Raw genomic sequence first — 15,406 nt, 5'->3', positions numbered from 1 at the left:
AATCGTTATTAGGTAACTGGTCACGACAATAAACAAATGAAACAAAGCAAAAGGACTGGAAAACTGGCCTCAAGCGAATAAAAATTGCTTGTTTTGACTGAATAGTAATCACATGCCATCAACTTGTATGTGGGAACTATCACAATGGGTTGTCACACATATTGCTACTGTAGGTTGGAATGGCTCGCAAAGTACGGACAATTGCAGAACAGTACCAATATCAGTGAGTTTGCCAATAGTACCAATATCAGGGATATGTGACAGCAGGGAAGCTGCACGTCATGTTGCCAAACGAACATCTCCGTTTGCTTTTGCTTTTGGACCTCTTCTCAGATCAGGATTAATGAACAGTGCCAGGATACATCGATGCTCCAAGATTAGAGTGTGGTGTTGGAAAAGCGCAGCAGGTCAGGCAGCATCCGAGTAGCAGGAAAATCGACGTTTCAGGCAAAAACTCTTCATCAGGAGTTTTCAGTTTTTCTGCCAGAAATATGGATTTTCTACTCCTTGGATGCTGCCTGACCTGCTGTGTTTTTTTTTCCGCACCACTTTAATCTTGACTCTAATCTTCAGCATCGGCAGTACCCTCTTCCGCCTACATGGATTCTCCAGGTTTACCATAAAACGTGGTCCCCGACGGGCGGAAGGGCATGAGATTATTTGCTAATATATGCTTACTGCACATATTCACCACTTTATATATGTATTATATATAAATTGCTTAAAATATGTTTACTCTTTTCCTTAACACATTTGCCAATCGATGTTCGGTTACTACCAGTGCACGTGGCTAAAGTGATCAGTGCTATGTATATACTTAAATATCAGATATTGTTTTATTATATCGAACGGAATCGACACTCGAACCATAACAGACGGGTCGATTGTGGATGAGGGCAACTTGACAGTTAAAGGACAGTTTAGATTGAGGTTGTGAGTGATCATGAGAGAACGTTTTGTAGGGGGTAAAATAACGTTTGGGAGAAAGGAATAGCCAATCCAGCCTTCTCTTCCTTTCAACTAGCTCATTCGTCTTGTGACATGACTTTTGCTTCAGTTTCTTCTCTGTCTTTCTGAACCGTGGATCCCTCATTGATCACGAAAAGTAAACTTAACTATGATGAAATAAATTCGCAAGTTCCTCTGCACAGATGAGTAATTGTGACGTCCAATAGAATTTTCATAATGCGAGAAAACATCCTCTTAGCACATGCATTGTCAACACCACTTAGAATATTACAACTTCATCAAGTTCATCTCTCATTTGAAAATGTGATAAGTGTTAATTATTCTGGCCAAAATTTCCTTCGTGAAGAATCCATCCTCTGTGGATTCAATCATGTGAACGTTCATATGACTGCCTCCAACTCAAGTATTTCTGATCCACACTCGGGAGAACAATAGTAATGTAAACAATAGTCAAACACGTATCCAAGGAATGCTCTGTGAAGTGATGCCAAGATATTCATGCATTTAATGCCATCTTCCTTCCGGTTAAGTCCAAGACTTATTTCTATTCCTGACTGGTTATACACTTGCATGCACCTGTGAGCAGGCACCAGCAGCAGAAATAAGTACGGCACTGGCTTGGGTCAGGGCTACAATCAAGCATGCTAGGACCTGTCGTCAAACTAGCTTACTAATAATACAGCCAGGACATGCTAAAGTCTACCCTTAAAGCTGTAACTTGCGTTTTAGTGCCTTGACCAAATAAGGCAGGTTTTATCGTCGTCCGCTCGATGTGCTGGCGCTGCTGTTACCTGGTATGGAGCAGGAATGTGGTTTGGGTAACATTATCTCTGTGATTCAAAAGTAAGGACATCAAAATGGATCTAGCTTAGCTCTCTTCAATATGCATTTGTATCATGTTCTATTTTTCTCTTAGTCCAAAGTCATCGGCCTTGCATTTGTTTCTACATTCTGTCGAATATGACAAGTTGCTCACATGTATCTTTTTTATACTTTTATTTTGTCGTTCTCAACACGTGATATCCAACTTATATATAGAGTGGAACATTTTAGATACAACGATCTAGAACACATTACCTAAGTAATTCATGTGAAAATCTTAGTGCTGACATTGACACTGCACTCGTCCTGGAATTACTGCTTGCAAATTCGAATTCTATATATTCGTCGCAGCTCTGCGCTTCCTTTTAATTGATATGTCATGGTCATTATTTCAATCAGCATCGTTGATCTCTTAAAGTATCTTGTCATAATTGATGCAGCGACCTCAAGACTGCTTTGTTGGGATGCAAGACAACTATTATGGTTACTTTAGCAATCCTGTCTGATCAGGAGGAGGCTCAGTCATTTTAACAGACTTCTACCACTACCTTGTGTGACCTATTACAAAGCTAGTTTCTGATCCATCTCGCCATTTCCCTCAATTCAATTTGCTTTAACTTTTGATTCACATTCCCATGTGAGATCTGGTCAAAAACGTTGCTAAAATCTGTGTAAGCTCCATTAACGGAATCTCCTGCATCTGCACACTTGATCACATTTTCAAAACATTCTAACAAGTTACATAGCCATGACCTCCCACTGACAAAGCCATGCTGACTATCCCTAATTACCCCATGCCTTTGCAAGTAGGCTGTTAATTTTGCATCTGCCCAATTTTCTCCAATCATTTCCCTAGCACTGATGTGAGACTCACTGGTCAGCTTCATCTCTACCACCTTTCTTAAAAAGTGGCGCCACATTTGCCGTAATCCAGTCATCCAGTCCTCTGGCTCCAGTGGCCAGAGGATTTAATCATTTGTGTCAGAGTCACTGCCGTTTCTGACATAAATGATTAATCAGAGCCAGGGGGTTTATTGGGTTTTGTTTTAGCCAGCAGAGCCTCCAACCCCTTCCCATTTCTACGCCAAGCAGTGCACATTCCTCACAGTACTTTTTCCTGAATTCTGTACCTACGTTCTCCTTTTCTAGAGTGAAGACCGAATAGAACATATTCACCCAACATCCTTTCAACATCCTGAAGTTTCATACACTCATGGTCTCTAATAGCCCCTACTCTTTTCTTTGTTAACCTCTTCCTTTTAATACGTTTATAAAACATTTTAGTATTCTCCCTAGTCCTGTTGGCAAGTGTTTTCTGATGCCCCATTTTTCTCACTTAATTGTTGTCTTAGGTTCCCTCTTGCTATTACTGCTTTTCTCTAGGGCCGCAACTGGATTGCTCACTTTAGACTTGCTAGAAAGACCTACTTTTCTTTCTTAACTAGTCGTTAAATGCCCTAAACATATAAGGATACCTGAATGCTTCAATATTTCCTTTGAAAAGCCACATTTGCAACTTGTTCTCTCCCCACCTCCTTTTAGACTGCCCCCCACCCCCATTCCTCTATTGTGAATGTACGCACACGGAGCTGCTCCCAATCTACTGTGGTTAGATTCTGCTTCATTTTAATAAAATCTGGCTTCCTTCAACACACTTTTGTGAAGGGTAGGTCGTGCCTCACAAACATTATTGAGTTCATGAGAAGGTGCTAAAAAATGTGTTACTGGAAAAGCGCAGCAGGTCAGGCAGCATCCAAGGAGCAGGAAAATCAGCTAATTCCTGAAGAAGGGCTTATGCCCGAAACGTCGATTCTCCTGCTTCTTGGAAGCTGCCTGACCTGCTGCACTTTTCCAGCAACACATTTTTCAGCTCTGATCTCCAGCATCTGCAGTCCTCACTTTCTCCTTCATGAGAAGGTGACCAAACAGGTGGGCGAGAATAAAGCAGTTGATGTGGTGTATCCAGTAAAGCATTTGATAAGGTTTCCGGGATGCTATTGCAGAAAAAAGGGAGGCAAGTGATTGTGGGTGACTTCGTCATTTGGATCAGAACTTGGCTAGCTGTAAGAAGGCAGAGGGTGGTGGTTGATGAGAAATATTCATCCCGAAGTATAGTTATTAGTGGTGTACAAAAAGGATCTGTTTTGCGGACACTGCTGTTTGTTATTTTTATAAAGGACCTGGATAAGGGTGTAGAAGGATAGGTTAGTAAATTTGTCGATGACTCTAAAGTTGGTGCAGTTGGGGACAGTACAGAAGGATGTTGGAGTTTTAAGAGGGACATCGAAAAGCTGCAGAGCTGGGCTGAGAGTTAAAAAAATGAAGTTTAATGCTGAAAAATGTGAGGTGATTCACGTAGGAGAGATTAACAGGAATACAGAATACTCGGCTGATGGTAAGATTTTTGGTTGTATGGATGAGCAGGGAGATCTCGGTGTCCATGTCCATAGATCCCTGAACATTGCCACCTAGGTTGATAGGGTTGTAAGGAAAGCATACAGTGTGCTCGTTTTTATTGGTAGAGGGATTGAGTTTCGAAACCATGATGTCATGTTCCAGCTGGTCAAAACTTTGGTGTGGCCATATCTGGAGTATTGCATACAGTTGTAGTTGCCACATTATAGGAAGGAGAGACAATCTTTGGAAAGGGCGCAGAGGAAATTTATCAGGATGTTGCCGAGTATGGAGGTATAGTCTGACGAGGAAATGCTGAGGGACTTGAGGCGTTTTTCGGTTGAGTGAAAAAGATTAAGAAGTGACTTAGTAGAGGCATACAGGGTGATCATTAGATATGGTGGACAATGAGAGCCTTTTTCCTCAGATCATGATGGCTAGCTCGAAAAGACAGAGCTTTAAATTGAGGAGTGATAGAAATAGAGCAGATATCAGAGGTAGGTTCTTCACTCAGTGAATAGGAAGGGCATGGAATGCCTTGTTTACAAGAGTAGTGAACTCGCTAACATTAAGGGAATTTAAATAGTCATTTGATAACATATAGATGATAATGGAATAATGTGAGTTAGAAGGGTTTGAGATTGGTTTTGCAAGTCAGTGCAACATCAAGGGTAGAAGGGTTTATATTGTGCTGTAATTTTCTATGTTCTACGTTCTATCTACCCAAATCTGTCTATCACTGCCCATCTTTTATCTGTCCAGATGAAACTTAAATAGTACAGTGTTGCAGTTACTATCATAAATACGCTCCCCCAATATCGCAGCAAATACTTGTCCACAGAACCATATCCAATAAGTGTCTTCACTTATTGGGTCTTCTACATATTGATACAAAAAAAAATCCCCAGATACGTTTCAAGAATTCCTCACTCGTTAAAGCCTTAACACAATGATTATTCTAATTTATGTTAAGAAATTTGAAATCTGTTCATAAAGTTACCACTCTGAGACACCTCTGTGAATGGTCTTGGTATTTGCTCTTCTATTTCCTGCTGACACTATGTGGGCATCCAATACACTTCCATAAAATAGCTCCTTCTTAACATTCCTAAATTACACCCACAAAGACTCATTTGTGAACCCTTCCAAGATATAATCTCTCCCGATTAAAGCCATTCACTCCTGAATTAATAGTACTATACCACCAGCCGTTTTACACCCCCATCTGTCTGGCCCAAAGATCCTACACCGGTAATGTTGAGTTGCAATTCCAGCCATTTCCTCCGCCATGTATCTGTGAATGCCATGACATGACACTCCCTAGTGTTCATCCGCACCATTAACTCGCACCATTAAGTCTTACCTATTACATTCCTGGCATTAAAGACAAAATGATCCAGCCTTACCTTACTCTCTTGACGACAACATATCTGAACTAACTTTGATTTATTTTCCCTTTGCTGTAGCACGATGTGACTCCGTGTTATCGATAATCTGTCTCCCCTCCACGCCCCACAAGCCACCCTGCACCACATTACCTCCGTACCCTCCCCCCAAACACGGCCAGACTAGTTAAATGCCTCCCAAAAGCATTAACAAACCTACCTACTCAGACGTTTTTCTCAGTGTGATTTAGAGCGTAACGTTTGTGCTTGTCCAGCCTTCCCCAAAACTGATCCCAGTGATCCAGGAATCTAAAACCTTCCCTCTTACACCAATTCTTTAACCACACATTCATCTGTCCCATTTTCTTGTTGCGAGACACACGAGCACTCACCAGAATGATCCAGATATTACAAACTATTTTTTAAAATCTACTGTGTAGCCCCCAGTATTCTTGACACAGGGCCTCATTCTGTAATGTAGCTATATCAACAGGTACCACGATCTCTCTCTCATGATTTTGAGAACTTACGATTATTTCTTCGATTGACAAATGATAAGGCCATTTGACAATGATTTGAAAATTTGAATGAGCATGTTAATTTATTTGATACATTTAAAAGGAAACTAAATATTGGTGTAAGTTCTCATTTTTTTCATTGAGTTGACAGTTTGGGAAGAGGCATCATTTTGGGATTTTTTTGTGGAGTTATGAATAGTTTATTGGCATTGTTTAAGACTGTGGGTCAGATTATATCAAAAGTTACTTCAGGTATAATTGTCAATTAGTTTGCCAGTTGCCAGCGACAACGAGAGGGCAGGCGTTAATTATATTCAAAATAATGTGTTCTTTGGTTTGTACTACCACTTTTCATTTTACGTCAAATCTAAGATGGTCTACCAGTTTTGTAGTGGTGTCTCCCTTTCAGAATGATGCTTCAGCCTAATGCCCAACTCCAGTCATTATTGCTGCAGTTAAACAAAAAACTGTCTGTTTTGCTAAAGGGAGCAGTGCATGTCAAGTGAAGGTAACAATGCTGAACAATCCGCAGTTGGAACATTTTCAGAATGAAATTGTCAAAACTCTCATGACACCAGTCCAAAACATGTTGGAGAAAAGATTACGGATTTCTTTAAGGGAAACTTTATTAATGAAGGGAAGGGGCTGGCTGAAACAGTCTGTGAACAATTCTTTGAGGGTATCTCTACAGCGAACAAAGCAAGGCATTTAAAATGGCATGGAGAACATGAGGCCTTAAGAGGCTAGAGATCAGAGTCAGAAAGTGTGGTGCTGGTAAAGCACAGCAGGTCAGTCAGCATCCGAGAAGCAGGAACGTCGATGTTTCAGACATAATGCCTTCATCAGGAATGTGACATCTTGATGTGCTTTTCAAACTCCACACTTTCCGACATTTAAAACGGCACAGTGATACAGTTCAAAATGTTCCTTTTAGGGGCTTCAGTGTACGAGTAACAAGCACGAAGCACCATGCATGAATAGGAATATTCAGGACTGAATAAAGATTAAAAAAGAGACTTGGCATAAACAAAAGGCAGCAGAACAGCGGAGGCCCTAAAATATGGGAAGTGCAGAGGCGAAATAACAAAAGCTTTAGGAGAGGAAATAGGAACCATGATAAATTCTGGCTAGCAAGATTAGAGAGAATTCAACGATATTCTAACAGTTTATCAAGGGGAAGATAACAACCATGGAAAGAGTAGGGCCCATAAGCGATCAAGGGACAAATTGTGCATGCAGTCAGAGGAAATTTGTAGAATGTCATACGCACTTCCGTCTATCCTCAGAGCAAGAAGGATGCAGTACAAAATTAGAAAGGATTGACTGTAGTGTCCTTGACAATATTGTCAAAACTCATGAGGCATTCCAGGCTTTAGCAAATTTAAACGGGTATAAACCCCAAACTCGAGTTTTCTTTCATTTACTTCTGACTAGTACCAAAGAAATGGAAGATAGCTGTTGGAGTTTGATTCGCTAGAGGTTTCAATGAGTTACTGAGCAAGTCCTTTCGAAATTGCAATCACCAGACTGTATCCACAACAGTGACAGTGAATACGTAGCTGGGAACTTCATCTTTAAAGGGAAATTGAGAAATTGTTGTGAACTTGTAACAAGGTGTCAGAGAGAACCAGAATTGGATATTCGACTACCGAGTTGGTAGTGCTATGCAACCTTTCCTGAAAGTGAAACAGTAATGAGGAACGGTAGATATCCTCTGAATGACATGTGCCTGTCGTTCCTCAGGTAACAGTAAACTTGAAGATGCATTTGCACAAACTGAGGAATAGATCATCACAAATAAATCAAAATATAACAAGACTTGCTCCTCAGAAAGATAGTTTCCATTATTCATTTATAGGAGAAGGTTAAAAGTGAAAGCTGAAGATACCAGGTTCTTTAAGCTGTTTTCACCAAGTTCAAGTCCAAGTTAAATCCTGCTCACCAAATCGAAGAACCTGTTCACAAAAGCAACTACATGTTTTGTAGTATCTGACAGTGAAAGATGGAGTTGGAAGCTCACAGTGCAAGTGGGCAGGCCATCTGACTTTGATCAACAGAGAGACCGAATGTGGTTGGGTCACCTGGAAGCCAGACGGTCTCCAGAATTGGGCACAGTAGAGAGTCGGTAGAGGGAAGTTTGGGAGCAGATCAGGGTGGGGGGTGAGGAAGTGAATCCGGTGCCGTTTGTGAATTGGGGCACGTCCCAGAGAAAGGCATCGCCGAGTGTGGTGTGTGTGAAATGGCCTGACGGTTAGTTCTGAGATGCGTACATAATTTTGTAGTTTAACTTTTCCTCAACAACTATTTCAGTCAGTTTAATCAGAATTGTCACAAGGGAAGGGTTTGAATTGTGACTGTTCCAGGGTTAACAACAGCCTTGAAACAAAAGCATCAATTTCTCAGCAATACGCTTGAAGAGTTCTATGACGTAAATGATCCTGGAATCCTATGCACTTTCATGAACGGATTGATCAGTAGAAAGCCCAACCCAATAGCTGTCAGTGCAATTTATGTGTGACAGAGATATGCAGCATGGAAACAGAACATTCGGCCAAATTGCCACTGCTGACCAGACTTACTAAATTTGACTGGGCCAGTTTGCCTGCATTTGACCCATATTACAGCAATGGCAGTTTGTTGAATGTGTATAAAAATCATTGTAGTTCTAATAGACCACAATCTGCTCACTGACGACAAAGAGACTAGTAACAAATGCAATCGAGACACCAAATGGCATTTACGTCATGAAAATGCAGAAAGTTAACTGGTGCGCTTTATTTCAATTCATGATAAATCAACCATGGCAATGACAGGCTTACTGACCAATGGCAGATTTAATAGCTGTTAGATAAGACTTGACATGAATGGCAGGCTGTGATGTACTACTTTCGTGAAGGCAATTTGGTTGATAAGGAAGTAGCTGTTGGATGCATTTCGCACATGAAAAGCAATTTCAACCAATCTCATTGTTATGAAGGCCATGTACCTGGCTTGCATGTTGCTAATTTATTGGAGAATATCTGTCTGGATGCCTATGGATTTTTAAGTCACCAGGCGAGGCATGCAGTAATATCGCTATGTATCCAAACTCAGTAAAATTTGATAATGCTTTTCTTGGCATAGGTTATCAAAACATGACCAGTCTGCCGTGCTCTTTGCCAGTACAGTATAAAGGGAGTGAATTAATTGTAGTGGGCATTTCAAGAATACAGGTAATATCAGGGAGGGGGAACCTTGTCAGTCTGAAACACGTGAGTCACGCCAGCAACACAACACCCCTCATCCATTGAATGAATCATTGCATTCAAATGATGATGCCCTGGGCATTTGACTTAGCCATGGAAATCTGTCGATATCATCCACATCAGAGAATAAATCGTTGGCGGGGAGGAGGCGGTGGTGGGAGTCGCTGGGAAGAGACTATTCTCCGATTTGTGACATTATTTTCACCGAATCAAATAGCACCTTCTTTAATTTCTGTGACAAACTGTTACTTTCACAAACTCATTACGAATATTGTTATCATCTCCAGGATCATACCAATTGGACAGAAAGACGGAGAAGTCCCACGTTAGTCATTTGACAGATCCAGCGACATGGTTCTGAGTTGTTATGTCTGATCTATTGTCACTGGAGCATCGAAGTCTTTCAGATATGATCACAGTCCCCGAAGATAATCAAAGGGCCACAGCCTCTGCAATTTCTCTGCGTATGGTGGAAATGCACCGGAATTCACTCAGACACTGAGGAGAAATACGAACAGCAATATCTGTTGTCATACAGCTTTCACGGCTCAGTTGGTTGAAGATCTAAAGATGGAAGCTAAACCTCAACGCATCTACACCCCGTGGAAAACACAGGCAGGTGGGCAGAGGAGATAGGCGCACCTATTAATGAGAAATGAAAATAATAGCAAGAAAGGATGTAGGGTGAGAGGATAAGAATCAGTGTGGGTAGAGGTGAGAAACTACGAAATTTAGAAAAATTCTTCTCAGGAACTCCATAAAATATTAATCCATTAATGATTTTTTTGATGTAATTTCTATCTTCGTTGAAAACACGACCACTCTGCCGCCCATGTCTCCTACACTGAGATGAAAATAACCTACATACCCTTCATTTTATTAACATCCATGTGCATATCCAAGATGTTTTTAATTTTCAATAATATATCTTAATCTACTATCATGACACGCAATGGTTTGTATGCACCCACCATTCTAAGTGCAAACAAAACTACCTTTGACATCGCCTCTAAACCTTCTTCCAATTACCTTACAATTATGGACTCTCGTGACAGGCATTTCAGCCCTGAGGAAACGTTTTAGGCTATCTATCTATGCCTCTCATCATATCGTTCACCTCCATCAAATCATTTCCCATGTTTCGTCACACCAATGTGAAAAATCCGAGCTCCCTGTACATTTCTGTATAAGACATGCAGCAGCCTGATAAATCTCCTCTGTACGATATCTAAAGCTTTCACATACTTCCAATAATGAGGTGAAAAGAACAGAACACAATATTCCAAGTTTGATCTATTCAGGGCTTTATACTCCTGCAACATATCGTTGCAACACTTACACTCAACCCACTGCTCCTGAAAGGTGACACACCATGCGTTTACTTAACAACCCTATCAACCTGGGTGGCAACTTCCAGGGATCTATGAGCATGGATCCCAAGATCCATCTGTTCCTCCACACTGCCAAGAATTCTGCCTTTAAAAGTGTAATCTGCATTCTAGTGAGATCTTCCAAAATGAATCAATTCATATTTTCCCGTATTGATATTCATCTGCCACTTATCAGCATAGCTCTGCATCTTGTTAATATCCTGTTTAAACACACACCAGCCTCAACGCTATCCACAACTCCACCTATCTTCACCTCATTGGCAAACTTACCAACAAACTCTTCCACTTCATCATGCAAGTCATTTATCAAGATCACAAAGAGCAGAGGTTCCAGGACATATTGGGATGGCACGGTGGCACCGTGGTTTACACTGCGTCCCTCACAGCGCCAGAGATCTGGGTTCAATTCTTGCCTCAGGCAACTGTCTGTGTGGAGTTTGTACATTGTCTGCGTGGGTTTCTTTCGGGTGCTCCGGTTTCCTCCCACAGTCCAAAAATGTGCGGGTAAGGTGAATTGGCCATGCTAAATTGCCCGTAGTGTTAGGTGTAGGGGCAAATGTAGGAATGCGTCTGGGTTACTCTACAGAGAGTCGGTGTGGACTTGTTGGGCCGAAGGGCCTGTTTCCACACTGTAAGAAATGTAATCCATCCTAATCTAACATATCTGTGGAACACCACTAGTGCCTGAGATCCAGGCAAATGCTTTCCATCTATGCCCACCCTCTAACTTCCGTGGAAATCTGTACCCAAACAGCCAACTTTCCCTGCATCCCATGCCTCCTTGCTTTCTAATGAGCCTACAATGGAGAACTTTATGAAAAACCTTTCTAAAATCCATATATAACCACATCCACCGCCCTACCCTAATCAATGGATTTTGTCACATCCTTAAGGAATTCCTTAAGTCATGTGAGGCATGACCTACCCCAGACAAAGCCATGCTGACTATTTCTAATCAGGTTATGCTTTTGCAAATACCCACAAGTCCTTTATCTCAGATTCCTCTCCAATGATTTGCCCCACACAGACTTGTAGCTAATTGGTCTGTAATTCCAAGGGTTATCACTATTGAACAATGGAACCTTACAACCATCTGAGACTACCCCAGTGGGCAGTGAGGATTCCATCTTCATCGCCAAAGGCACAACAATCTCTTTCCTTTCTGTAGAACCTTGCTTATATCCGGTCTGCCCAGGGGACTTATCTGTCCTTATGTTTTTCCAAAGTTCCAGCACATCTTCCTTCCAAACATGAACCTGTCCGAGCATATCAGCCTGTTTCACTCTGTCCTCACAAGCGAAAATGTCCCTCTCATTCGTAAATACTCAAGCAAGGTATTCATTAAGGATCTCCTGTACCTCCTCCGACTGCAGGTACAAGTTCCCTCCACTATCCCTGATCAGCCCTGCCCTCACACTGTCATTCTCCGATTCCTCACATCTGATTTCCTTTTTCCTACCTGCAACAGTTTTTCATGCCTCCTTTTAGATACTCTAAGTCTATTGTTGAGTTCCTTCCTGGCTACTTGGTAAACTTTTCGAGTCCTGTCTGATCCCTGCATTTCTTCCACTTGATTGATTGTTACACATCTCTTGTCATCTTCACCCTGCAATCTCTTTCTTGCCTCAGTGGTACAAACTCATGCAGGACTCAACAGTCTTCACATTTCTGTTGTGCATTTCTCTGAGAATATCATCATCCAAAGCGATATACTTATTATTGAGAGGAAGGGGTATCCCTGCACTAACTTCCTATTCCCTTTTCCTCACCTACCGTTCACCCAGCTACCGTTATTCTGTAACTTTGACGTCTCCACCTCCCTGTAACTCTTATCTATCATCCCCTCAGCCTCCAAAATGATGCGAAGTTCATCTAGCTCCTGATCCAGTTCCTTAACGTATTCTGTGAAGAGCTGGAGTTTGGTGCACTTCTCGCAAAGGAAGTCAGCAGAGACACGAGCGATGTTCCTTCCCTCCAATATCCTGCAATGCGACTGTCCATGCTTCCATCCTCTCAACTCTCAATCGCCAAAAGAGATTTTTAAAAAAAACATCCTTACCTGAACAACTCTCCACAAGTCTTCCTTTTTTTTGTTTCGAGGAGGACGAGGAGTGGGAGACACTACACGTGCAGTGTTATGGGCTTAACAACTGCCCGAATATATTAGTTCACGTACACAGAAGTTCCCTTGACCTCGTCTGCTCCAATTCAGCCTATGCTGCGCTGATTCACGAGGTAAACATTTTATATTGAAATTTACCTTTCCGGTGCCCTCTGACTCACTGCTACTAAAATTAATATAGTGTGAGAACGCACAGACAATGAGCATAACTTTAGAAATAATTCAGGAAAAATTACACACTGTGGATCAAGCACATCGGAATTTAAAAATTAACCCAAGAGAAGGTAGCATCAGACAGGGAAAATATTCTCCATGAATATGAACAGATTAAACAAATTCACACAGTAACTGGTTCTTACCAGGAATACCAACGATTGCGAGGATGGGATAGTAAATGTTTTCTATTTGTATAATCACTGGTGGACTCATACTCAGATTGAGGTGATATTGTTTCTCTGTGCAGGCAGCCTTTCTAAGTTGAAAATAACTGTCTCATTCCTAGCAGTGGGAAACCCTCAAGTGACATTGAGAAAAACAAAATAATTGAGGTAATTATAGGCAGATAAACCAATAAGTTATTGGAAATCATAATTGCTGCTGCCTTTCGGGAATACTATGCAATGATGTTACAAGTTAAAATAATAAGGATAGCAAAGTATTATCGTAATCGAGCATTTCAAGCAAAATAATTTTACATCAACATTCAAAATTGATAGCACAAGGCCGCTGAATTTGATGTCGTGGGCGCCATATATACAAAGAAGAAAATGTGTTTTTGTTTGCAGTGCATTTATTTCTTACACTTGAGTGTAAATGAAGAATCTGGTCTATTTCTACCAATACATGTTATTTATCATTTAAAACTATATTGGTGGATATAGTAAATGAGGTGTATGTAATCCAGCTATTTTCGAGTGACATAACTAGGTACATGCAGATAATCAGTCCCTCAGCGGAATAAAGATATTTTGCTTTTAGCATCTGAATACGTGTTACAGTCGAAAAGGCCTTCATGAGTTAAGATGCCATTTAATTGTCATTCCACTGATATTTTACATTATGCTGACTGGAAATTTGAGTTGTCGATGATTTCCTGTTTAAGTGACACTATTATCAGTAGATACCTCATGGTCTATTCATGTACACGGATGCATATTGATACATTCAGCACCACATGCGTAGTTTTCATTTCTTATTTTAATATTCTATTCCAAATTGAATAGGTAAAACCCCATCTGTCTCTGTGGCGCAATCGGTTAGCGCGTTCGGCTGTTAACCGAAAGGTTGGTGGTTCGAACCCACCCAGGGACGCCACGTTGTTTTTATCTCGCCTTTCGCTCTACACGTACATTTCTGATCTTTCCTGTGAGGCAGCACGATGGCATAGTGGTTCGCCCGTCCAATGTTGCTCACTTTCACCACTTCATTATTTTTTCAAGATGAGAACATCCAAAAACACGGTGTAGTTTCACACAATCATTGAGACTTCACCATCCAGACACTTCATGGAGGATCATAGAAACTAAACAAGATGGAAACAAGCCCTTCAGCCCAACAAGTACACACCAGTCCTCCCTCCTCTGATTAATGCACCAAACACTATGGGCAATTTAGCATAGCCAATTCACCTAACCTCCACACCTTTGGTCTGTGGAAGGAAACCGGAGTAGCCTGACGAAACCCACGCAGATTCGGGGAGAATGTGCAAAATCCACAGAGACAGTTGCCCGAGGCTGGGATTGAAACTGGGAGGCACCAGGGCTAGCCACTGAGCTACTGTGCTACCCCCTAAAACGGCGGTGTATAGAACCCCAACAGTTGTTGTGGTTCTGTTCGCCGGAGCTGGCAATTTCTGTTGCAAACGTTTCGTCCCCTGTCTAGGTGACATCCTCAGTGCTTGGGAGCCTCCTGTGAAGCGCTTCTGTGATCTTTCCTCCGGCATTTGTAGTGGTTTGAATCTGCCGCTTCCAGTTGTCAGTTCCAGCTGTCTGTTGCAGTGCTCGGTAATATTGGGTCGATGTGCTTATTGATTGAATCTGTGGATGAGTGCCATGCCTCCAGGAATTTCCTGACCATTCTCTTTTTGGCTTGTCCTATGGTAATAATGTTGTCCCAGTCGAATTCATGTTGCTTGTCATCAACAGAAACACAACAACTAACACCCGAGCTACAAATCTTCTCACAAACTTTGAACCCCAACTGTGTGGAAGCAGACGCTTCAGCCCAACAAGTCTACACTGAGCTTCTGAAGAGTACCCCAGTCAAACTCATTGTCCTACCCTATTACCTCACATTTATCCCTGACTAATGCACTAATCTACACATCCCTGAACACTATGGATAATTCAGCATGGCCAATTCAGCTAACCTACACATCTTTGGATTGTGGGAGGAAAGCGATGTATGCAGGGAGAATGTGCGAAGTCTCCACAGGCAGTGGCCCGAGGGTGGAATCGGACCCGGGTCCCTGGTGCTGTGAGTCAGCAGTGCTAACCAACTGCCCAAACTCAACTAAGTCATTCAGAACCATTTCCTTATTTAACCCCACAACTCTGCAAGT

General features: G+C 41.6%; 1 non-coding gene across 1 annotated transcript; it reads left to right on the top strand.

The window, feature by feature from the left end:
* Positions 1 to 14,083: 14,083 nt before the first annotated feature.
* On the top strand, positions 14,084 to 14,157 carry trnan-guu (transfer RNA asparagine (anticodon GUU)). The gene has a single exon. It is a non-coding gene; the product is annotated as a tRNA-Asn (tRNA).
* The last annotated feature ends 1,249 nt before the right edge of the window (positions 14,158 to 15,406 follow it).

Source organism: Hemiscyllium ocellatum, chromosome 35, assembly GCF_020745735.1.
Source record: "Hemiscyllium ocellatum isolate sHemOce1 chromosome 35, sHemOce1.pat.X.cur, whole genome shotgun sequence".
NCBI lineage: Eukaryota > Metazoa > Chordata > Chondrichthyes > Orectolobiformes > Hemiscylliidae > Hemiscyllium > Hemiscyllium ocellatum.
Note: the sequence above shows the minus strand (reverse complement) of the source record. Positions and strands in the feature narration are given on the sequence as shown.